This window comes from Gymnodraco acuticeps, unplaced genomic scaffold (genome assembly GCF_902827175.1).
Source record: "Gymnodraco acuticeps unplaced genomic scaffold, fGymAcu1.1, whole genome shotgun sequence".
Lineage (NCBI taxonomy): Eukaryota > Metazoa > Chordata > Actinopteri > Perciformes > Bathydraconidae > Gymnodraco > Gymnodraco acuticeps.
In genome coordinates, this window is record NW_022991154.1 from 8,064,529 (window position 1) to 8,090,500 (window position 25,972).

The following is a 25,972-nucleotide window of genomic DNA, read 5'->3' on the forward strand; positions in this document are numbered from 1 at the left end:
TTAAGCCACCACTATTGTGTCTGCTCCTACACTACCAAGCACACAAACACCTGCGAACGGGGTTAACATGTATAATATTATCATTTTAGACTTCTTGGAAGTTCTGTTAGTACATTCAAGCGCACAGCACGACATTTTAATTGTCTGGTATTTGTAACAATATTCCCTAAAAGGCACAATCACCACGAACACGGCTAAAGCTAAAGGGTCAAGTACAGTACTATGACTAACTAACGTTGTAGCCTCTATGGTTGTAGCCTAGCAGAGTGGACAAGTTGCTGTTAGCTGACAGTGAGGCATGTACGTGTCCATCAAAGTGACCACGCCCTAATTTATGCAAAAGCTTTAAGGCTTAATATTAATTAAACAGATGAGTTGAGAAAAAATTCACCCCCCACACAGTAGTCATGAAGGGGGAATCTAACTATACAGAGAATATGGTTTTTTGAACCACGATGTAAACATGTTTATTTCTGCTGTAAAGTTGGGCATTTTAACATGGGGGTCTATGGAAATTGCTCCCTTCTGCAGCCTGCTCCTACTGGCCACTAGATGAACTGCAGTGTGTGGCACTTCCGTATTGGCGTCCCGGCTCTTCCCCAGAGTTTGCCGCTTGGCTGTGCCTGTATGATGTAAATCTTGTAACGTAAATGTTGTATTAAATAAAGTTAATATTACCGACGTAGATTAACGTCCCTGTAGCTTCTTATTGCACTTGTAATACCATTAAAGGTGTTGAACGTAGCTGTTTGCTATTACTATAATACCACGCAGGGATAAGCCAGAGCGTACAACCTTTGCACGTTTTGACCCAGTTTGATTCATTCACTATACCAGTGGTTCTCAAACTTTTTCTGTCAGGCCCCCCCTTTGGAGAAAAAAAAAAGTTGGGCCCCCCCAAGCAAGTCAGGCTCAGTGGCGGCACCAGAGATTTATTTTGGGGGTGCTGTGGGGTAGCTTGATGTTTCATAGAGGGTGCTCAAACATTTAGGGTTTCCCATTAATGTACCGGGCGCTACAGTGGAATTTTCTACTGCAACACTCCCCACGCATATAGTGTACCCGCGACTGTTACAATGAAGACTCGATAATCAGCTCCAGGCATATAGGTGTAAGCAGGGGCAAAGTGCTATTTTTATATGTGGTGTGTGGACCTCACATAGGGGGTTCCGGGGGCCAGCTCCCCCGGGAAGATTTATTTTTAAATATTGAAGTTAAATGCATCAATCTGGTGCACTTTGAGAGCAAAATGAAGAGATCTATGGATACCTCTCTCAACACCCATATGAAACAGAACTGTAAACAGATTTACTTTTTCTTTATGGATATTTTACAAATCACCCTTTTAAACGTTATTCTTTTTTTACTGTCATATAGTATTTCATACCTGTTTTTCATTTATTCTCTTATTTGTTTATAACTATAATGATCATATAAATGGCTTCATCGGTCTGCGACCTTCAGCACTCACTGGATCGGTTCGCAACCGAGTGTGAAGCGGCTGGGATGAGGATCAGCACCTCCAAATCTGAGGCCATGGTTCTCAGCAGGAAACCGATGGACTGTCCACTTCAAGTAGGGAATGAGTCCTTACCCCAAGTGAAGGAGTTCAAGTATCTCGGGGTCTTGTTCTCGAGTGAGGGAACAATGGAGCGTGAGATGGGCCGGAGAATCGGAGCAGCGGGAGCGGTACTGCAGTCGCTTTACCGCACCGTTGTGACGAAAAGGGAGCTGAGCCAGAAGGCAAAGCTCTCTGTCTACCGGGCCATTTTCGTTCCTACCCTCACCTATGGTCATGAAGGATGGGTCATGACCGAAAGAACGAGATCGCGGATACAAGCGGCCGAGATGGGTTTTCTCCGCAGGGTGGCTGGTGTCTCCCTTAGGGATAAGGTGAGAAGTTCGGTCATCAGGGAGGGACTCGGAGTTGAGCCGCTCCTCCTTCGCGTCGAAAGGAGCCAGTTGAGGTGGTTCGGGCACCTAGTTAGGATGCCACCTGGGCGCCTCCCTAGGGAGGTGTTCCAGGCACGTCCAGCTGGGAAGAGACCAAGGGGTAGACCTAGGACCAGGTGGAGGGATTATATCTCTTCGCTGGCCTGGGAGCGCCTTGGGATCCCCCAGTCAGAGCTGGTTGATGTCGCCAGGGAAAAGAAAGTTTGGGGCTCTCTGCTGGAACTGCTACCCCCGCGACCCGACCACGGATAAGCGGAAGAAGATGGATGGATGGATGGATGATCATATAAACGTGTGCCTCCGAAATAATTGTTTACATTAATGGTGACCAAAACGTTTGAGACCCACTGAGATAACACTGAGAGAGTCCTTTAGCTCACTGAGTCTCTCAGTCTGACAGGAGAGGACTCTGCTCCACTTTGTTGTTGAAAAAACTCCTTATATCCGTTAGCGTAGCTCGCTAGCACCAGAAGCTAACAACAACGATCTCCGGTACCGGTACGCTCTCGCACACAAAATGGCTCGTTCCACACACACACACAGAGCCGAGCTTTAATGAAACAGAGACCCAGACGTGATAGTACTGTATCATATTATTTTCGAATCAATAATTTTTCAAATTATGATTTCTTTTTTTCTAACCTTTTTTTTTTTTTTTTTTAATAACCATTTTTCCTCCTGGTCTCTCGCGCCCCCCTTGTCATGCTTTGGGAACCACTGCGCTATACCATATGACTTATACATATATAAATAAAGATAAATGTGTTGTGGAGTCTATTTTTATATAACATTACAAGACTGATTCTTATTATTACATGATATGCTTATTGTGCTCATTGTATGTGCTGTGACTTAGGAATACATGGACCCAATCACCCCCCCCCCCCCACCCCCCCCCCCCAGTTTTGATGGGGTGGACAGGAACGGAGGGAAAAGTTACATGAGAAAGTGTTTAGCTTGCAATATTGAAAGTATCAAGGTCGAGTGCAGAGACTGAGAGAACAAAGAGGTAGTCAGAACAGCACATCGCATCGGCCTTGACTCTGTATGGTAGCCGCGCTCCCCTGCAAAGCTAGGAAGCAACATTATGGTTTCCTGCTATATCTGAAGAAACGTTACCGAAAACAAATTAGTATGATGGTGGAGTAGGGAGGGACTTCCACAGGCCGGCCGAATGCTGATTGGAGGATCATGTTGCCAAGAGACTCTATCTGAGTCTGCGCACCAACCAAAGAGAACCAAGTCTAAACCATGGTATCTCTTCAGCTAGTCTTGGTCTTGACCAATCATAAATGAACGGGCAACGCCCTGTGTAATAAAATGTATTGTCGCACAAGGTTTGAGGCTCTTGACGGATTTGGTGGTTACAGATTACAGCTTTGCTGCCTGTGATTCCCAAAGACGTGATGAGTCCTTGGCCAAGTAATATATATATTTTGCTCTCTTTACAATAAATAGTTAAACTTAGAAGTTGTCTGTCTTTTTTGGAATTCTGAACCCAACAAAATGGTGTTCCCGACGTGATTCCAGAAAGATGATTGGGAACTCTTGTCTTCAAGTCCGAGGGACTGAAGGACGGCGGAGACCGTACCAAAGGTAAGCAGAAGCCTGTTGTATAACTAACAACATTCTGCATAGGTAGAATAGGACTGTTAGAACTGTGAGTGTTGGTGGATGAAAAGAGGAGGTAATGTAAAATATATGAGACAATTGAAGTGTGGGGGGAGCAAGGGATATGTTTCTGATACGTGTGCACATGGTTTAGGTGTCCGGGACCCTAAGAAGAATTAAAGATAAGAGTCTGGGACCTTATAGAAGAATTAAAGATAAGAGGGACCTTATAGAAGAATTAAAAATAAGAGTATGGGACCTTATAGAACAGGGGTGGAGAACCTCAGGCCCCCGAGCCATATATGGGGGAGCGAGACAATTTGGTACGGCCCTCGAGGTCATTTCTAAACACACGGAAAAAAAAAAAAATTAGAGAAATCTAGATTCTTTATAATAATTATAATAATATATAATAATAATTCTTTATAACACAGTTTGAGAAACCTTAATTCTATTTGTGAAAATGCTTTTTTTACATCTTGACCACATAAGACCAGGTCCTGATCTAAAACCACTATACCTACACTCATCAAATCTGGACTGGATTATCCCAGAGAGGCTAAACATTCTTTATAACACAGTTTGAGATTTGTGAAACCTTAATTCTATTTGTGAAAATAAAAAAAGGGAGATTTCAGTGCTTTTTTCACATCTTGACCACATTGGACCAGGTCCTGATCTAAAACCCAAAAAATGTTTGGTTTTTGTGACCAGTTAGACTCATGAAGGCCATTGTTTCCCTTTATAAGAGCAAGGAAGTGGATTGGAGTCTTTCAGAGCCTGTCACAGTTCCAGATCATACCAGTGTAAAGGTATGTACATTAGTAATCATAGTTTTTCTATGTCAAAAAAAGTATAAACAGCATGCAACAATATCAAAACTTGCTAAACATGCTAATGTCTTTATTATATTTGTGTTGCAAAGGTCATGCCACAGTCTGACAAGCATAACTTGTTTAAGAATTCAAAATGCAGCCCCCACTTCAATCCATAAAGCATTCCAAATATGTATCATGTGCAGTGCTCATTAGTAGCCGTCATCCCATGCAGGTTAAATATACTGGGACCCCAGTATACACTGATGAGTACATGTCAGTGGCGAGCCGTGACTTTTATACCTAGGCCCTCACAAAGTCCATCCTCCTGTCCTTTTGGATGAAGCACTTGCGGGTCATTCAGCTGATCCTTTGCCACTCCAGTTTATCATTGTAACTCAATCTTTAAAATGACTCGGTCATCACTATCACTGACATGAGCCATCATGAACGAACTTATGCTAATCATAAATCTATCCATCATAAATCTATCGATTAGTTTTATGATTCGAAAATAATAAAAGTAGGGTAGACATGTGGATATTATCCGGCTGACCAAAACGTGCATTTATCTAACAGGTTCGTTTTCCACAGACCTTATTTCGAGCTATTTTCCAAAATCCTATGGAGAAATCCCACTGCTTTCTGTCGAGAGAACCCGAGCTTCCGGGTTTTAGGACGCGTCACTGCACCACTTGCATAGACCTCACAGCGGGCGGAACTTGTCATAAAGTCCGCGAAAATAAAGCCCGCCCATTTAGAGTGAAGATATGATTGGTCAATTGTACTGTCATTTGACATTACTCTCTCGTTGAGTTACTATAGCGGGCCCTCTGTGAATCTACAGAGGGACCAATAAGCTCTCCCGTCTTCACATAATTCGCAGAGACTGCATTTAACCCTTCACATTCCAACAGAAACTGAACAGGCAGATTCGAAGGATTTATTTTCTTTGGAAATATTATTTTAAATACAATTAAATCAAGTTATTTTGGTAAAACTAATGAAAAATGTAACAACAAAAAAATATTAAAAATATGTTTTAAAAAAATATGTTTTTTTTTTAATGTTTTCAAATATTATTTTTTTAGAATATCTTAGGCCCTCACAGAGGGCCTAGAGGGCCCTGACGGCTCGCCACTGGTACATGTGAAAGGATTTCTGGAGCCTTTTGCTTCATTTACATTATTGTAGTGGTTTGAGTAAGAGTACTTTTTAGAAATTCTAACAATTTATTTTTGAAAATGTATGAAACAAAAAAAAGTCTCCATACCAGTTAAACAACAAACTAACTTTCTACGAATACATTCAAGATGTTTTTTAAGATAGACTATATACATGTTCTGAACTGAAGCCACTGTGGCCTCAGGATGCTTCCGACACAACTTTCAATAGCTTTAGCCAAAGAGCTGCTGAGTCAGGTGAGGCTGCAGCAGCTCTGTGCCCTGATGTGAGCTACACATGGGCGTCGCCTGGGGTAAAGCCCGGGATGTTTTTTCTTTAGCCCCGGACAAATTCTCCCTCAATAATATAATACATTACAACCCAGTCTCATGGCATTTCGTGTTCACCAACACGATTTTTAATCTATTGATTCGTGTTCACCAACACGACTTTCCCCTTTTTTTCGTGTTGCACAGCACGATTTTAAAAGCAATGTATTTCTACTGGTAATGACATTTTCGTTTGTGTCGGCTGCCCTTAAAGGCAATGTGAGCGTCCATTCTCATTGGATAACGGAGAATTGTACACCCGGAAGTAAGTATTCCCCTTACTGTCGATTGATTTTACAGTGATATCTGCACTACTCATCGACTAAAAAACACCAGATTATCCTTGTTAATTACACAACATTGATTGGTTTAAATTGTGTGCAATGCTTTTGTATTTTTCCCCTTTGATTCGGAGAAACAAATATTTTTTCGGAGTGAAGGATGGCAGAAGACACTACACTACCCAGAATCCCCAGCTATCGTTTGGACTACACCATGTGCTCTGTTTGACAAACCCCGTGATAGTCCTCAAGCTCTGTGATTGGAGAGTGTGCTCCGAGGGTTACCGAGCCTCGAACAGCACTTGAAATGGGATGGAACCACGGCAGACTGTCCACAACTGGATTTGAACGGGTACACCGCGTCCCCCCCTCCCCCACCCCGTCCCCGGAACTACACATGCTGGCTATTCTGTTTCGCAACATGTTCTTTATCTATGGCAAATCTCTACTGGCAGTTGTAGTTTTAAAAGACGTTTTCGTATTTCCCATAATATGAAGTTGCCAGTATTAAACTGTGTACATCCCTGGAGGTTTAGGGGGTAGGAAACACTCAAATTTAAAACATATAATTAATAAATGGGTGAAAATTGCTTGTGCCCATAATGGGCAGCATTAATATATATACACACATGCCAGCTAAGGTCAGAAGAGCTTTATTTAACAGCTGGTCTTATGTTTGTGACCCCTGTTGTTAATTGATAACATTACATTACATTAATTGATAAGCCTGAAACATGCACTTGTCAAGGTTCAGAGGCAAATTTTGCAAATATGGCAGTAGCCATCGATCAGCTTAAGATATACTTTATTGATCCCAAGTTGGAACATTTGCGTTACATCAGCATGTGTAACAGTTGTATGCAGTGGTGTTTATTTGTAAATCATTTAGTATAATCACACAAATTCTGTGTTTTATATTTAACAATTCTGTGTTCTTTATTTATTGATTGTTCAATACCTGACAAGGCCGGAGATGAAATATCTACATACATCTTATAAGAGTATAATACATTGTGTATAATATCAGTTAAAATAAGTGCTTCAACATAGTTAACATTGCTGGAGGTATGTACAAATATTGATAGATGTCTTGTAATGCACTATTGAGGAACCTGCGACCCAAGTTTTTCATTCCATGCATAACTACACCATAGTTGTGTGTGCCTATAAACCTTAGAAAATCTTGAAAGGGATGTGCAAAATAGTCATTATATACAGTCTTTAATTAACCATTAGTAGAGAATAACGAGTAATGAATATACTTTAGAGGGATCCTATTCATATCTAATAATAAAAATAATGAAATTCAATAACATGCTTTAACCACTAGGTGTCCCTTTATATCAGCTGTGCACCTTTATGGTGTAAATACAGCCTATCTACCAATTGGATCAAATATAAAAGTCAGCCGAATTAGTGTTGATACTGCAAGGAGACGTATTGTGTGAAAAGAAATGTAAGATGTTATTTAATGGCTGATATATTTATGATCCACGTCACGTTTTCAGTTCCTCATGTTTGTCTAGAAGTCTTCTCATCAGGGCTCTATAAATACAGAACTACGGCAGATATGTAATATTTAATGCAGCCGAACCGTGTATTACAATGCCGTTATGTGATGACTTTCTAAGAGAAAAGCAAGCACACTCGGAATAAAGTATTATTATATATTTTTTAAATGTTTTCGGTCTGTTTCCGGTATTTGTTAATGACGATGTGCTGTGAGATGTGAGACTGGAATTGCACAGGGGAAAATAACGTAGGCTATCTTTAGATGCGGATTTTGTTAAACTAATACGTTTACGCTGTGGACCAACACTATACATTGGGAAGGGGGTAGCAATAAAGATAACACCATTAAACAGTTACACAACATAACAGAAATAATATCGATAGCAGCGTCCCTAGCAACCACCTTGGTAACAATGCAAACTTCCTGAAGTAATCTTCGTAATAACTAGCAAACTAAAGATCATGTACATCCACTGCACACATAATCTGAAATAACTCATATTTCTCGCATCAAATGACATCAAAACGCATTTTAATGGTCAAACTAACTTTAAAATAGGCATTTTCCACCGAGAATAAAACGAAGTTCGGCCATGTTTTTTTTTTCTGCAGGGAGAAATTTGAAGATCACGTGACATAGACGCCAGCCATTGGAATGAATGGTGAAAAAAACGGGGTTTGTCAAACAGAGCACATGGTGTAGTCCAAACGATAGCTGGGGATTCTGGGTAGTGTAGTGTCTTCTGCCATCCTTTATGTAACCAGGGTGTCAGGTGTGTGTAAACTGGACCAGTATTCCAGGTTCTTAAAGGATGGGTAATAAATGAAGTCGAACACCAGAGTGAATACTGAGATTTTATAAAGATAACATTTTATATATTGGCACAGGAATAAACAACATTCTTCCAAATAATTCCAACTGTTTTAAAGCGCTTGACACTTGGGTGCACCCCAAATAAAAATAAAAATAAACCCCAAAAGAAAATTGTCCTTTGTTCAGTTCCTGTAAGTTCTTCTCAAACTCCTACCACTGGTAGCGGAAAGATGAGGTGTTCAGGTTATCAATGGTAGCTCGCCATCCCCCTCGTCAGGGAGAAAATCCAGAGTCCACAATCCAGAATCCAGAAAATCCGGAATCTCTTTATCCAAGGGTATCATAAAAACCCAGCCGAGGAAAACAAAATAGCAATCAAAACTCCCGCTTTCCAAAGCAGCTCCAACCTCCAACAACAGCCCCAGAGATTGGTCCACCGCCGTCCCGGTAAAACTATTAATTTGCCTGTTTTGTGCATATAATGCTCACACGTGTCTCTGTTCTTCCAGCTTGACGCTGCTCCCTCACACACACACACGTCTTCAACGTGCTCTCACTAACCTGAGTGAGGAGGTGGGACTTGGCGGATTTTTGTCCAACAGCAATCAATGAGCTTAGTTCTTAAAAGTTGACCATTGAACTAAAATATACTATAACATAACTAGATAAATAATAAATAATTATTAACAAACAAAATACAAGAACCTTGTAACCTTGGTTTATCCAGTGGGTTACACCCTCCCCCCTTAAATATATGCACGCCCCTGTGCATGCTTAAAGGGCTGCTGGGTAACTGGTTCTGTAACCGTATTAGGAATGTCTGTAAACCAATCTGTACTGTTACGATCATTAAGAGAGTTAACAATGGCAGTACTCAATCCTTGAAACAAGGAAGTAATAACAGAAACTAGTGGATTTCCAAGCTCAGGATAATGGAACCGACGTGACGGCTCACGTTGTCTGAGTGATCTCCTGACAGGAGTATTTGCTTCTGTCTGTTCCTCTGTCTTTCCTTGACTTGACTCCATTTCCTCATGAACAGTTGCCTCGTCTGGGTTTGTTACATCTTCCACTGAAGGAAAATTCGCAGCTTCCAGTTCAGCAGGAATTACTTCTACAGGTTCTGAACTGGCTCCAGCTGAAGGAACATCAAGTAGGTCTTCAGGTAAGTTTTGAATTTCCATTTCAGGAATGATTTGTGGATCCAAGTTTTCTGTTTCATTGAGTGTTGGTGTCTTTGGGTGCTCATCTGTTCGTATGACAGATGTTTCATCACAGATGTTACCCTCTTCATCCTCCCTTTCTGGTGAGTCATACACACTCAAACAACTTTCTCTTTCAAAGTGATGACCCTCATTTTGTATCAATGCTTCTGGAACTGAACTCGCATCGACACAGAATGGGTGAGAGTTCGCAGGTCTATTCATGTGTTCGCCTGTGACAGGTACTCGGTTGCGTTTTGGTACTTGATACACTTTGACAAACCTCCTGTCAAGGACATCTGGTATAGTGTACCAGCTGTCATCATTGTCGGTGTCTGAAGCAAATGGTTCCTCATCCTGTTGGATGGCACTTTGCTGTCTTGTTCTGGGTTTCTTGGAACTACTTTTGGTCTTTTCTTCCTCTTTTTCAGTTTCAGGAAGAAATCCACAAGGTAGTAGAAGGTCTCGGTGTAATGTCCGGTTTGCTCCTTCCCCCCTTTCAGGTTTCACAGAGTAAACCGGTAAGTCTCCCATCCGTCTGTTAACTACATAAACTGTAGGCTCCCAACGATCTGCCAATTTATGTTTGTTCCGAAGCCGGAGATTACGAACCAGAACTCTATCTCCAACATCCAGTGTAGATTCTCTGACAGTTTTATCAAATCGCTTCTTGTTTTTCTCTGCAACCTTGTGAGAGTTTTCTTTCGCAACTTGATAGCTTTCTTCAAGGTTAGATTTAAGGTTACTCACATATTGAGAGTGTGAGCGGGACTCTTTGTCTTTTACTGGCAATCCAAAAGCTATGTCTATGGGTAGTCTTGGCTGTCTCCCAAACATTAGCTCATATGGGGAAAAACCAGTGACGTCATTTCTGGTACAGTTGTAAGCATGAGTGAGAGGTTTGACATGTTCTCTCCACTGTGCTTTCTCTTTGTCCTTCAGAGTACCCAACATGCTGAGTAGTGTTCGATTGTAGCGTTCAACAGGGTTTCCCCTGGGATGGTAAGGACTTGTTCTCACCTTCCGTATGCCTGCCAATGCACATAGCTCTTTAATGGTATGAGACTCAAAGTCTCGACCCTGATTGCTATGTAGGCATTCAGGAAAACCATAATGAACCAGGAAGTGTTCCCACAAGGTTTTGGCAACGGTGCTGGCTTTATGGTGTCTGGTAGGAATAGCGACAGCATATTTGGTAAAGAGTATGTAATGACAAGTATATCTTTTGTATTTCGACTGTCTGGTTCTAATGATAGAAAATCCATACAGACCAACTCCATTGGTCTGGTGGTCTGGATGTTCACTAATGGAGCAGCCTTTTCCGGCTGGGTCTTCCTTCGAAAACATCGCTCACATGTTTTCACTTTTCTCTCAACATCAGCAGCCATCTTCGGCCAGTAGAATCGTGATCGGGTAAGTTCCAGGGTACGTTCGATCCCTAAATGTCCCATGTTGTCATGGAGATTTTTGAGAACTGTAGTTCTTAGAACTTCGGGAAGTACAAGCTGAAATCGTGTTTCTCTCTCAGATTCACGTGTCCGATACAAAAGGCCTGATTTCATTTGAAACCTTTTCCACTCCCTGAGAATCAGATGCATTTCAGGGAATTCTGCTGTGTAATTTGCAGGTAAGATGTTGCTGCATTCCATCAAGCTTAGGACCTTACTGATGACAGGGTCTTCTCTTTGAAGTTTTGTAAGATCAGACTCACTGTAAAGATTCCCTCATTTGACTCATTCTCATCAAAGATAGCAATAATTTCTTCAGCATTAATGGCAAGTGATTCTACATAGCCAAAGGAGGTGGAGTGCTCCTGACTGAGTCCAACAGTGTGCCTTTGGCAAGTAGCTTTAACAATGTCTGGGGTCAAGGGCTCAAATTCTTTCTTAGATGCCAACAGCTGGGAGGTGAACCTGTCAATCCTTTGGCTTTCCTCTTCTGAAATGGCATCATTTTCCAGCGCACCATGGGGTCGTCTAGACAGACCATCCGCATCCATATTCTGCTTACCAGCCCGATATTTGATATCAAAGGTGAATGTGGATAGTGCAGCTAGCCAACGGTAGCTTGCAGCATCAAGCTTGGCTGTGGTAAGTAGGTAAGTCAACGGATTGTTGTCTGTAACAACAGTAAAAGAGTTGCCGTACAGATAGTCGTGAAACTTTACTGTGACTGCCCACTTAAGGGCTAAGAACTCGAGCTTGTGCGCTGGATACCTCGCCTCACTGCGAGAGAGTCCTCTACTAGCATAAGCAATCGCACGCATTTCTCCGTTCTGCTCTTGATACAAGGCAGCTCCCAATCCTGTTGTGCTGGCATCGGTGTGGAGCACATAAGGACGTTTTGGGTCTGCATAGCCAAGGACAGGAGACGATGTTAGTTTGTGTACTATGTCCTCAAAGGCCTGCTGACACTCTTCATTCCAGCGATCACCAAAGGATTCTTTCGGGTTGAGGTATTTACCATCACCAAAGCTGACTTTGACCCCTTTTCGTCGAGGTGGGTAACCTGTAGTGAGGTCGGTTAAGGGTTTGACTATCTTTGAATAATCTTCAACGAACCTTCGGTAATAACCGGTAAATCCAAGGAAAGATTGGAGTTCTTTCAAGTTCTGCGGTCAGGTTTTTAAGGCTTCAGCCTTTTCAGGATCAGTTTTAACTCCATCGCTGGAAACAATATGCCCCAGATAACGGACGGAATTCTGGAAGAACTTACATTTATCAGGGGAAAGCTTCAAACCATACTCCCTGAGACGGTTGAGTACATGAGTGAGCCTTCTCTCATGCTCTTCCAATGTGTCTGAAAAGACGATTATGTCATCCAAGAAAACCAGAACTTCCTTAAGGTTGATGTCACTCATGCACTTCTCCATTAGCCGTTGGAACGTGCTTGGAGCATTGGTGATCCCTTGGGGCATCCGGTTAAACTCCCAGAAACCAAAGGGACACACAAAGGCAGTTTTTTGCTTGTCACTTTCGCTCATCTCGATCTGATAATATCCAGCCTTCAAGTCCATTACTGAGAACCACTTGGAACCTGTGAGAGCAGAAAATGACTCCTCAAGGTTTGGCAATGCGTATGCGTCTTTGATCGTCTGCAGGTTCAGTTTCCTATAGTCAATACATAAACGTATATCACCATTTTTCTTTCTTACCACAACTATTGGTGATGAAAATGGGGATTCAGATTCTCGGATTACACCTGCATCAAGGAGAGTTTTGAGATGTTTTTTTACTGCCTCATAATCATGTGGATGAATTGGGCGGGCTCTCTGTTTGAATGTTGTCTCATCGTTCAGTTTGATGTGGTGTTGATCTTTGTTTGTATGGCCAAAATCAAGATCGTGCTGAGCGAAGACATCAGAGAATGTGCTCAGCTTCTGAGTGACTCTTTCTTTCCACTCCTCAGGAAGAGAAGGGCCAAAGGAAAATGCCTCTTTTGAGATGTTCTCTTGTGTCTGATGACTAGAGCTGTCAACATGAGTCTTCTGATCATCTTTCTCAACTGATTGCTGACCCTCCAGGACAGAATCTACAACTGTTAATTCTGCAATAACACAGTTGGTGGGTAGAATTATGTCATGTTCAGTGTCATTTCTCAAGAGAACAGGTAACTTCTTTGCTCCATGCTTTGGTAAAGAAATTAAAGCACATTCCACAAAAATGCCACCTGGCAAGGTTGATTTGGAGGGTTTCTCTACCAGTGCGTACTTTTCTGTGCTGATTGAATTGACACACATGTGACCTTCAAGAAGAACTTTTTGCTTTGCAGGAAGGACTACTTGCTTTCCTCCCTTGAGTTTCACAAAACCAAGTTCTCCACTTGTTGCTTGGTTTCTCCTGAGTCGCAGTGTGTGAAGAACCTGTTGGTAGCCATAGCAAGGTGAGGTAAGTGAATGATCCGTGCAATACCTTTCATACAGTGGGTCCAAAATGTTGGTGCCAATTAGCAATGGAACACCTTGGTTTGACCGCCTATCAAGGACAACTAAAGCCAAGGTTGAAATTTCAGGCTCTGATTCAAGAAAGGCTTTAGGGAACTTCAAGTTGATTTCTACATAGCCCAAGTAAGGAACTTGTTGTCCATTAGCTCCCTCTACCTCAAGTATGTCACTTATTGGTTTGACGGGATGCTCAGATAAATGAGCTTGATACAAGGACTTGGTTATGGTGGTGACCTGTGATCCTGTGTCTAGTAAACAACTACAGTCCACCCCACCCACATTAACTTCGCCTGTACATTTGCTTCCTACTAGACGTTTTGGCAATTTACTGTTCTTTGTGACTCCGTGGTTGTGAATCACTATTTTTCCTGTAGATGGGGAACATGTTGTTTTCTTGGCTTCCATTTGCCCCTCAACAGAAGCCTGTTCTAGTTTAAAGGAGTTGTGGCAGGACGGTTTTGGCTGTCCCAGGCACGCTGCTTCTCTCGAAGTACTGTTTTCTTGGTTTCTACAAGTGTGGGATTTGGCGAGTTACTGCACACGGATAGTATGTGGCCATCCTCACCACATTTGAAGCAATACCATGGCCTCGGCCTCAACCTTGTAGTAACTTGCTGCATTTGATTTTCTGCTTGTTTGTCTTTATCATTGCATTTCTCTTTTGCACTCACCATTTTTTTCTTCACAGGCTTCTCTGAACTGCATGCCCCGAGTGTCGCCATCTGAACCTGAAGTTCTGCAATTTGCTTCTTTAAGTCTTTGGTTATGTCTAAGAATACGTCATCAGTTTCATTCAACATGCTTTCAACATCATCCATCCAGGGCAAGTTTACAGCTTGCATGTTCGAGATGGCTTTAGACTTTGTGAAGCCAAAATGTTGTTTCATTCTACTGGCTTTGTTAGCCTGTTTATCTTCCTCAGTACGCAGTATGAGAAGAATCTCTGCAAATGGTGGTGGATTACTCTTGCGCTCTTCAAGCTGAAGACTAGTGATCAGTGTGCTGTCCCAACACCCACGGCAGAACTGCTTGAGAAGCTGCTTGTCAGAATCGTTTGCAGTGATACCTCCTCTGCTGACCACGTCACTCAATGCTGTATGCAGGCGCTGCAAATAATCCGATGCTTTCTCTCCAGAATTCTGATTGTTGTTCAAGAATTTAGCGAAAAGCTCGTCTCCATCCTCTACAGTTGCATAGGCAGAATCAAGTAAATTCAAGTACTCTTTTGGTGAGGCATGTGGGCCTAAACATTTTACTATGTTTGCAGCTGGAGCTGAAAGGCTTTCCATGATTTTCCACACCATCTGGGAGTTAGAGATTGATGGATCGTTCAAGTAAAATTGCACATTGCTGCGCCATGTGTCATAGTCGACCTCGAAGTTGGGATGTGGAATTCTCCCAGAGAATGGTTTCAGTCTGTAAGGAGAATGGACTTGTGATGCAGCTTCACTCTTGACAATGTGCTCAACTACAACACGCTGCACTTCAGGCGGGCTGAGTTGATCTGAAGGTAAGTGAAAAGAGCTGATTCTACTTCCTCTCAGAGGGGAAAAACCTCTGCCCTTTGCTCCATTAAGGGGCTCAGAAGGGGCTTGATTTGCCTCAATGTGAATAGCGTCAGAGCTATGCTCCGAGAGGTTGATATCAGTTTTTGCAATGTGTGGCTCAGGATCTCCATGTTCATTGTTCTCAAGTGAAGTTTCGTGTGCAACAGATTCACTGATCCTGGCCAACTCATCACGTAGGATATCTTCAAACTGTCTGCCGCTCAGCTTAGCTAAGTTTTTCAAACCACAGAGATAGGTATCTGTTGCAGTGGCACCTGCATCACTTGTGTAAACACTGGAAAGACTCTGAATGAAGTGAGAGACTTGAGAATCGGCAGAACATGGTCTTCTGTAAGGTAAGAAGTTTTCTTCTAGTGCTTTCACAGCAGCACAGGACATATATTCTACAATTACCTGGGTTACAGGATCTGTGGTTGGTACTTCAATTACTCTAGAGAAAGACCCATACTGCTTGAGAAAAATAAAAACCTCCTCATCTACATCAGTGTTGGTAAAGCCACTGACTAACACAGAATTGAAGATTTTCACATTTTCTTTCACAATAATATCCATTTTTGTGGTGCAAACACTGTAAATCCTCTTCTCACTGAAGGAATGCAATACAAATTATCACTGAAATCTCACATACAAATTATGTCACACTTCAGTCACTCAAGGTGTCCCTTTAACTATGTCTAAAACCCATCCTGGCTAGCTTGCCACTTTGTGTAACCAGGGTGTCAGGTGTGTGTAAACTGGACCAGTATTCCAGGTTCTTAAAGGATGGGTAATAAATGAAGTCGAACACCAGAGTGAATGAAGTGAATACTGAGATTTTATAAAGATAAAATTATATATATTGGCACAGGAATAAACAACATTCTTCCAAATAATTCCAACTGTTTTAAAGCGCTTGACACTTGGGTGCACCCCAAATAAAAATAAAAATAAACCCCAAAAGAAAATTGTCCTTTGTTCAGTTCCTGTAAGTTCTTCTCAAAATCCTACCACTGGTAGCGGAAAGATGAGGTGTTCAGGTTATCAATGGTAGCTCGCCATCCCCCTCGTCAGGGAGAAAATCCAGAGTCCACAATCCAGAATCCAGAAAATCCGGAATCTCTTTATCCAAGGGTATCATAAAAACCCAGCCGAGGAAAACAAAATAGCAATCAAAACTCCCGCTTTCCAAAGCAGCTCCAACAACAGCCCCAGAGATTGGTCCACCGCCGTCCCGGTAAAACTATTAATTTGCCTGTTTTTTGCATATAATGCTCACACGTGTCTCTGTTCTTCCAGCTTGACGCTGCTCCCTCACACACACACGTCTTCAACGTGCTCTCACTAACCTGAGTGAGGAGGCGGGACTTGGCGGATTTTTGTCCAACAGCAATCAATGAGCTTAGTTCTTAAAAGTTGACCATTGAACTAAAATATACTATAAAATAACTAGATAAATAATAAATAATTATTAACAAACAAAATACAATAACCTTGTAACCTTGGTTTATCCAGTGGGTTACACCTACTCCGAAAAAATATTTGTTTCTCCGAATCGAAGGGGAAAAATACAAAAGCATTGCACACAATTTAAACCAATCAATGTTGTGTAATTAACAAGGATAATCTGGTGTTTTTTTAGTCGATGAGTAGTGCAGATATCACTGTAAAATCAATCGACAGTAAGGGGAATACTTACTTCCGGGTGTACAATTCTCCGTTATCCAATGAGAATGGACGCTCACATTGCCTTTAAGGGCAGCCGACACAAACGAAAACGTCATTACCAGTAGAAATACATTGCTTTTAAAATCGTCCTGTGCAACACGAAAAAAAAGGGGAAAGTCGTGTTGGTGAACACGAATCAATAGATTAAAAATCGTGTTGGTGAACACGAAATGCCATGAGACTGGGTTGTACATTAACCGTACTTTACCTAGAGGACGGCAGAATTGTAATATCCCGTGTTCAGTGAATGCAACAGAGGCAAGACACCACCAGACCAATCAGAGAGTTGCATGGAAATAAACGTGTTTTATTGGCTGACAGGTACGTCTCCTCTGTGACAGTGTTTAAACTTTAAACTGTCAGCCGCAGACGCGGAGTTTCTGAAGATGGACAATAAAAAAGACGGCAATTTTCAAGTGGTGGCCATGGTGGTGGCTCACACAACAACCCCAGAGCCACCACCTGAGCCAGGTATGTAAATGTCAGTAAACTTACAAGTTATGCGAACATGTAAGCAAAGCATAAATTATAGCTACGTTGACGTTACTTTGAATCGCGCGGGTAAGCTAAACCGTTAGCAAGTAGCTATAGCTAGCCAGATATATTAAATAAACACTTTGTCATACAATCTAAATGTTGTGTTTTTTAGCGTTACCTGGTGATTTCAAAGAAAGCTCTCTGGGAAATGTTGACTTACTGTCAGTTCGACATGAAGCTAGAAGCTACAGTACACAGTTGATCCTGAGTCCTGTCAGTTAAAGTGTTTCATAGTTAGCTTAGCTAAGCATCAACCTAGCACTGAAATATATGGATGTTATGTGACAGTATTTCTGAGAAAAAGTCAGCTGAAATTGTGGCATAGTTGCCACTGCTTTACCTGTCGACAGCATGTTTGAACGTATTTGCAGCAGTAAATGTGGCTGTTTGGCCACTGACGTTGCCATAACAACACCTGAATTTAAATGTGCAACCTCTTTTTGTGAAATTATAATTCTTCTGATTGATATTTCCTATTGACAGCTAGTTCGTATGTGAAGATTATGAGATGGACAGCCAGCTAACAAGCTTTTTATACAAATATTTCAGATCAAAGCTAATCCAGTGGGGCTCCTGAAATGGGGCAAGGGACACTGCTCCCAAATATTAAGCCTTGACCCCATCTTAAAATGAATTGCATTGTCGAAGGCTGTAGCGGCCAAAATCCTATAGAACTAAAACAGCCGCCGAGGCACTAGTTAGCGGATCTTACGCAGGGCAATGATCATCCAAGTCCAGACAAGAACCTCCATTTGTGCATTTTATTCCAATAATAAAGAACAATTAACAGGTTTCCTATACCTCTTTTCCTTAAAGAGCCTGTGACACGAGTTTCTCCCATCATCCAAACCCATCAATTTGAGTAAATATTGTCCCCTTGAAAACCGTTACTGAACTGATTTTGGATATTTGTACTTTGATAACCATTAATCTGCCCTTCAATGTTGACCATTTCCTGGATCTGCTCGGGGATTCTTCAAGTCCCGCCAAATTACGTGTGACGTCATTGCGGGCACAGCGCTCCAGCTGCACCGTTCAGGATCCCAGTATATGCATGTAAACGCACGATGGCGCACACAGCAGCAAGCGATGACAGCTCAGACAGTTTCATTTTGAACGTGTCTGAGAGCTCATATGAGGCTGAAGGATCGCTTTATGTTGTATCTGTTAGAAGTTTAGGAATTAGGTGCGTCAATATGGGCGATCATATGGTCATGTAGCCAGTGGTGGAATGGGACTAAAAATCATCCCGGGACTCTCGACCGGCCCACTTCGGTACCGCTAGTAAATTGTCAACGGGGGGAGTGGGGGATGTCAGGGGCGGCGGGTGCTGTAGATAGTAAATGTAAATATGTAAATATTTGTGTCACTGCATCCTGGTAAAATACAAATATAATGCAATGTGTGTGTCTTTGACATTAGCGCTGCCAGCCACCTGTGCCCTGTACTACGAAGCCAGTTCAACAGACCCTGGATATGTTTGAGTAACAAACAAACTAACAACAACAAACTAACTAACGAGATCTCGCTAAGCGGTCCTACGACGCTGGTTATCAAGTCGGTAAATCAAGCCAGGGTTTCTCTCACCAGCTGAGAGCGTGTTCAAAATATCGTCGACGACATATTTCCGCGTCGCCACCATAGACTGTATGACGCCACACACACGTGGGTCACCCAAAGCAACAAGCAGTTCGCAATCGCACTTCTAACACAATGGAGACTGAAACGGCTACCAACTCCTCCTCACAGGATTGCGCACGAAGCCCTCAAACGAAAACATCTCGCCCCAGGTCTTCAAAAGCATGGGAATATTTTAAAGTTAGTCCAAAACGCAAAGATATTTATATATTTATATCTCACTGAGACTGCTGCTTGACCGGAAGCAGCAGCTAGCTGTGGTGGCAACCATTAGCAGCTAGCATTTGCTCTCCGATTTAAAATGGAATTATGGATTATAAATTCAATAATTTGTTTATACATAGACGTTAAAAACCTATGGATTAACCGATTCAGCCGCGTTTTTTCTCATTTGAATGCCATTGAACACGTATTTTGATCAGATTGACAGCTACGGCGGTGAGACGATCTCCCTAGAAGCTCTGTGAAGGTACGTGTTGTGATGACTGTATTTGCTTCCCCTGTCGCGAGTCCGGATCACTCAGTGATGATACTATGTACCTACATAATCTGTGGAGTCTCAGCTTTAATCGGATATCTTGTATGTGCAGCTACGATAAGTAATAAGGGTACTTTTATCTTGAGATCTGTGCCAATGTCCGTTAGCATTTTTCGCTCAGGGGTCATTTAGATGCTTCTTATGAGACTTGTGTTTTGTTTTGGTAAACATGGTTTGTATCGTCAGTTAGCTGAGATTATTTCCGTTAATCTGGTATAACACATTAATAGGTTCTTAAATATTAAGATCCCCTGAGACACAGTATCGTGAAATTATTTTTTTTTACATTACGTTTTTTTTACATTACGTTTTTTATGAATTGAACAACAGAAAAATAATCGTTCGATTAGTCGACTAATCGATCAAATAATCGCCCGATTAATCGTTTTCAAAATAATCGTTTCCCCCCAGCACTAGTGTTCACATCTAAGACACGAGTGGATCTGACTTTAATTACATTTGACTCGAGTGTTTCGTCAACATAATGTGTTGCTAAAAATAATACTTCTGCATACAGTATGTGACACTGTAAGTGTTGCACGGCCAGATACGGCAGATAAGGAAATATATGATATATTATGATATTATATGATGATTATATGATTATATGATGATCTGATTGATGATGTAATATGAATGATAAGTGCGACACGTCGGCGTCTTCTCTGCATAGGCCTACGGAAGTTTAAACTGTATTTCCTTTATCCTGTAATATGACTTGAGAGATTTAAACTCCGCACACTGAGTTGATCTCTTTTCTATAGACGCCGGAGGCAGGCAGCGTCAGGTAAAAAAAGTTATTTAGCCTTCCCAAACCTGAGCCTCACGCGCCGCCTATGGGGGATGTGCTAGTGACTTATCCGACCGGCCCACTTCGGTACCGGCCCATCTGGATTCGTCCCGATGGCCAGTCCGCGACTGCACCCAGCCCACGTAAACTGTCAACGGGGGGAGCCTCGCTGCGGGGAAACGGTGGACCTAGTGTCCCGATCGGAGTGGGAATAATAATAATAATCCGTGCATTTTATCCATTAATTTCCCCAACATTGTGGTGAAAAAAAACACACGTTTAATCCATGTTGGTGTACTACAACTACAAAAAGCATCGGTTTGTTTTCTCATCAGGAAATGCAGACCGGCTCAAACAAACGATTTTTAATCATCATTCTCACGATCATTTAATGTATCATATGTTCGCCGAATTGACATGAAAGCACTAATAAATGTAGTTTCATCCACTTGAGTTTACAACTACAAAAATAATCGATTTGTTTTTATATCACATCCGACGGGAGGAAATTCAGTAGCTCTCACTACCGATTTTTAATCCTAATGTAATCATCATCTTCACCACGATCATTTATGTTTATGTTCGCCGAATTGACATGAAAGCACTGACAAATATGAATATACTGTAGTCAACTTCATTAAAACGTTATTAACGTGCCTAAACTCAGTAATTCACCATTTCTACGCATGACAACACACTTTGTCCGTGTTTGGCTCTCTCGCCGCACAGTGAAGCGTTCCCGCATTGACGTCACTTCCGGCTTCCCCCAAAACTTCAAAATGAGTCGAAGGAATTTTCCCGCGATGTTCGAAATTATTGATATTTAACGGAACGGTATCGCTTTTTCTTTTTTAAACTGACGGTTCAGGATGACTAGTAGCCCAATATTTCATTGCACAACAGTTGTTGGGATGCTGTCACAGGCTCTTTAAGCCGTCCCTATGGCTTTCCTTTGTGTGGCTTGAAACACCCTGGTAAAAAAAACGTTTGCCTACTAGTGCTCTGGCTCCCACCACCCACCTGTCTCCAATATATACAATTACACCAGGTGCTCTAATCACCAGTGCCCAAAACATGCCTTCAAAATAAAAGCATAGAAACTACTTTAACTTATGAGACTAACGCAGAACGCAGATAAAGTTGAGCTCGAAAATCCTCCAGCATCATTGAAGTCTCCGGTTTAGGAACATTTTGGTTTCGCAGTTACGTACAAGGATGACGGACAAAGACAGGTGGACCGAACCAAAGCTGTTTGTCGGCATTGTTCAACTAAAATTGGTTACGCGGCTGGCAATACATCAAACTTGCACACTCATTTGAAAAGGCATCAGCCGAACGTGAATATCACCGGTACCAAAAGACTGAAGTGCAAACCCAACTCCCACTAGCATTTAAGCCTCCACCACTCGCAAATAGTTCAGACCAAGCCAAAGCTATTACAAACGCCAAATATCCTTATGTTGCCATGTTAGCAAAGCGCTACCTGGCTGTATCTGCTACCTCTGTCCCTAGCGAGAGGGTGTTCTCCAGAGCAGGAGACATTGTTAGTGCCAGCAGATCTGCCCTTTCGGCAAGCAATGTGGACATGTACATTTTTCTTTAAAAAAACATGAAAATACAATGACAAGCAAATCATAATGTCAAACTGGCTGCTTAGTTACTAGTACAGTACAGTTAAAATACAGATTATTTCAGTTAATCGAAAAGCTGCACCTTAATGTTTATTATATTTTGTATTTATTTGAGTGAATATTTATAGTTTAATAATAATTAAAAACCCAAAACTAATAGTTTGTTTTGTGAGTACTAGTACAGTAAAGTTCAAATACAGATTATTTCAGTTCATCGAAATGCTGCACCTTAATGTTTATTTTATAATATTTTGTATTTGAGTGAATACATTATTCACAGTTTAATAATAATAAAAATATAAAAATGTTATGTTTTGTGATAATTTTTTCTGCTGTACCAAAAACGTACCGAACCGAACCGTGACCTAAAAACCGAGGTACGTACCGAACTGAAATGTTTGTGAACCGTTACACCCAGGGCCGCCCCTGGCCAACTTGGGGCCCCAAGCGACATTGTGAGATGAGGCCCCCCCCCCAACCGACAGGAGTGAAATTGTTTGTTTTGGAAACAAAGTAGGCTACTTTGCAAATATAATTCCTGTTTATTATTATTATCAACGGTTACTTTTTTATACAGTGAGGTAAATGGTAAATGTGCATGTATGTCGCTCAGTATGCGTTTACAGGTGAATTTTGCATTTCCTGCCAAATACTAGCCTCAAAAAGATAAAAACATAATTAATGCAAATAAACTACTTCTACTAATAATAATAATCATAATCAATTCAATAATAAAAATACTATATTGTTTTATTATAATATAGTTGTAATATAGTCAAGACAAAACATGCTTATGACATGCTCAAAAACTGATATTTCTTAAATCTGTATTCTAGTTCCCTCGGTCAGCAATGCATCAACTACACACACATTTCTATCAGTGTTTCTCTGTGTTGTGGTTGACATGATGATGACTGTTAGGAGTTAAGGGGAGAGGCTGAGCATCACCATGAAATGTGCAAATTGACATAAAAATGAATAAAAGGGGAACAAATGCTCCATGTTTTTTAGGCTGTAAACTTTAACTGTTATGTAAGCCAAGTAGACAGACAGTATCACTCTTCCTCCTGTATATTAGCAGATAAAAGGCATAACATAATGAATGGTAAATAAAGAATACTGGAAATAACATGCATCTCCATTAGCCTATATGCTCTGCAGAGACTGCCTTCTTCATGTGGTGAATTGCAGCTGATGTTTTAAGATGGCAATTTGACTTATACAACATTCGTAAGTTGTACATTTGACTCATACAATAACCCACCTTCGAGTGATGCGCTAGTTTCTTCATGTTTTGTTTTTTGCGCCGGACTGAAACTGTCTTTTCACCGACATCTCTTTACCTGCACTACTGGCCGTATCAAAGCCGTGATTGGTCAGATGTCGATTAATTGCAACGGTGTCGGGTTACAGACGTGCTCCTCTTGTCACCTCTCACTCTCACGGGGGGTGCGCGGAGAACTGAGCGGAGAACTGAGCACAGCAGCTGAGGCCCTCTGGGCGGGGCCCCCTGCGCAAGGCGGGGCCCCATGCAGCCAGCCTGTAGGGAGGGGCGGCCCTGGTTACACCCCTAATATATATATATATATATATGGAGCTATACTCTATCTTTATCCTATCCATACAACATACAAATAATCATCTGCATAGTCTTCAGGCAACAGCTTCCTGGAAAAGAAACGGAGAGAAAGAAAAATAGTCTAAAGAAACAAAGAATAAATGTTAATGATGCTACGCTGCTGCATCCAGGAGCAGGCGGATCTTCAAACAGGTCTCCCCATGACACTGGTCTTCATTTGGGGCTCACAGAGCTGACCAATCCTTTTCCGTCCGTCCTTCCCTTCATCCAGGGTCCACTTGTATTTGCAATGAAGAACATATCTCCCGTTGGAGCCTTTTCCACTCGCTCTGTCATCCAAATCCTCTTCATAAGGAGGCTCCTCTGTGTCTCCATCACTGTTCACACAATCTATCTTGAGGTTGGAAAGCATTTCTTCAACCTGTGTTTCGGTCTGATGTTTATGACTTTGTTGACTCACTGATGTCTTGGAGCTGGTCTCCTCTTTGTGGTTTCTTCCCTGCTCCTCACTCTGTTGAGCAGGAAAGCAGTGCTTTTCCCATTGCACTGCTGATGTTTTTTCTTTTGAAATCATGATGAATGTGAAGTTTGATGAGCATCTTCTCTTGTTGTTCCACTGCAAGCTGGGAGGTTAATACAACAGGGCAGCCAGAGCTGAATCCATTGTCCTGTCCACCGGCCCCAGTATGAACACTTGTCTCTGACTGTCCAGGTGAAACATGTGCTTTGTTGAAGGATGTGCCTGTATCCTCATTTTCAATATGAAGGGCTGACAGTTGCTTCTGGTGACACACACATTGCACTTCAAATATCTCCAATAGTCTTTGATTATGTGACCAGCAGGGCAAACAAAACTAGATCCATCCACCTTTATGGAATTTGTTTCCCCATTTTCTATTTTCATATTGAAGCTTGAACATGTATCCTGTGAGTGATGGTTGTGTTGGAGAGAAAAACAGTTGTAGTTTGGGGCAGAAGGAAACTTTATCTTTTCAGATTTCTGTTTGTTACCATTTTCCACAGATCCTTTCGATCCACGCCTCGAGTGGATTTTCAGTATGTCAATTTTGGCATCGAGTGCAGTCAGTTTTAGGTCAAAAGCAAGTTTTGTCTTTTCTTTTCTAAGCTCCTCCTCTTGGGCTTCCAATGCATGCGTCCTCTTCAATGCAGCCATGCGTTCTTTAAGGACTGCTAAATCAGCTTTGATTATTGCAGATGATCTGTATGATAATCTGACTACTTTCTGTGGTCTGGAATTATTGTCCTTTAAACATAACATGTGTGGTGCAATGTCCTTAGGATTTACCTCGTCAGAAGATCCACTTCTGTCCTGTGATGTGGCGTCTTGCATCGTTTTTCTTTGATTGGCGTTATTTAAATATCCAAATATGTTATTTTAATCCACAGGAGAAAACGCAGATGCATGCGCATGCCTGCGCGTCAGAGTGCGTAATGTTAGAAATTAAAATCAATGTTGGTATGGCGTAATTTGAATTAAATACACTATTTAATTTAAATCAGTTTTATTCTGAAAAACCGGAAGTTCACTAACTATTATCTTAATACTTTTATTCTGAAAATTATTCACTTCCGGTTAGCATTAGCATGTGGCGAAATGCTGCATTTTCAAACCGTGAAATTACATGTGATGTTGTACACTGAGCACACTGGGTTTAGCACTCATTTATTACTGCTGAATAACGTTTATTAGGGAATGTTTAAATAACCACAGACACCAGAATGATATAATTTAACAACAGAAAAAGGCAGAAATTGCATTGGACCCGCCCCCGACGACGCCGGCCAATAGGAGAAGACCTCAGATGACAACAGGAAGAGCAAGCCAAGAATTGACCTCTTCTACCTGCTAACCTGGACTGACCGGTCGGATGAGGAGAGCGCCTCCAATCGCACATTTAATTTTGTACACCACCGCATCTTTTGTGTAATTAAATGCTGTTAACTTTTATAAGCTTCCCTTGACTCTTTTCAGTCTCTCCTGCCTTCGGGGTTCTAGAATACACTAACAGTAATCACTGTGTGCAGTGCACCTGTTCCACGGTCCAACTATTCTTTAAACTTGTTCCACTGTTCATTCATATGCGGCGAAACAATGACTCCAGCACTCCAATAGTGAGGCCGTTTTCCTATACAGCCACTGGAGAAAATGTTCACATACCGCCCATGTTCCTGTGCCGTTGTTGAAGTCCGTCCAGAGCCCGATGTGTCTTTTAAAGTGAAATCCAATACTCCACTTCAAACGCGGGCAATCCAAAAATCCACAAAAAATAACTTAAAAAAACAAGTCCGCTTTCACGGCACGGTTTTTTACTTTGTAGCGGCCAAAATCATATAGAACTAAA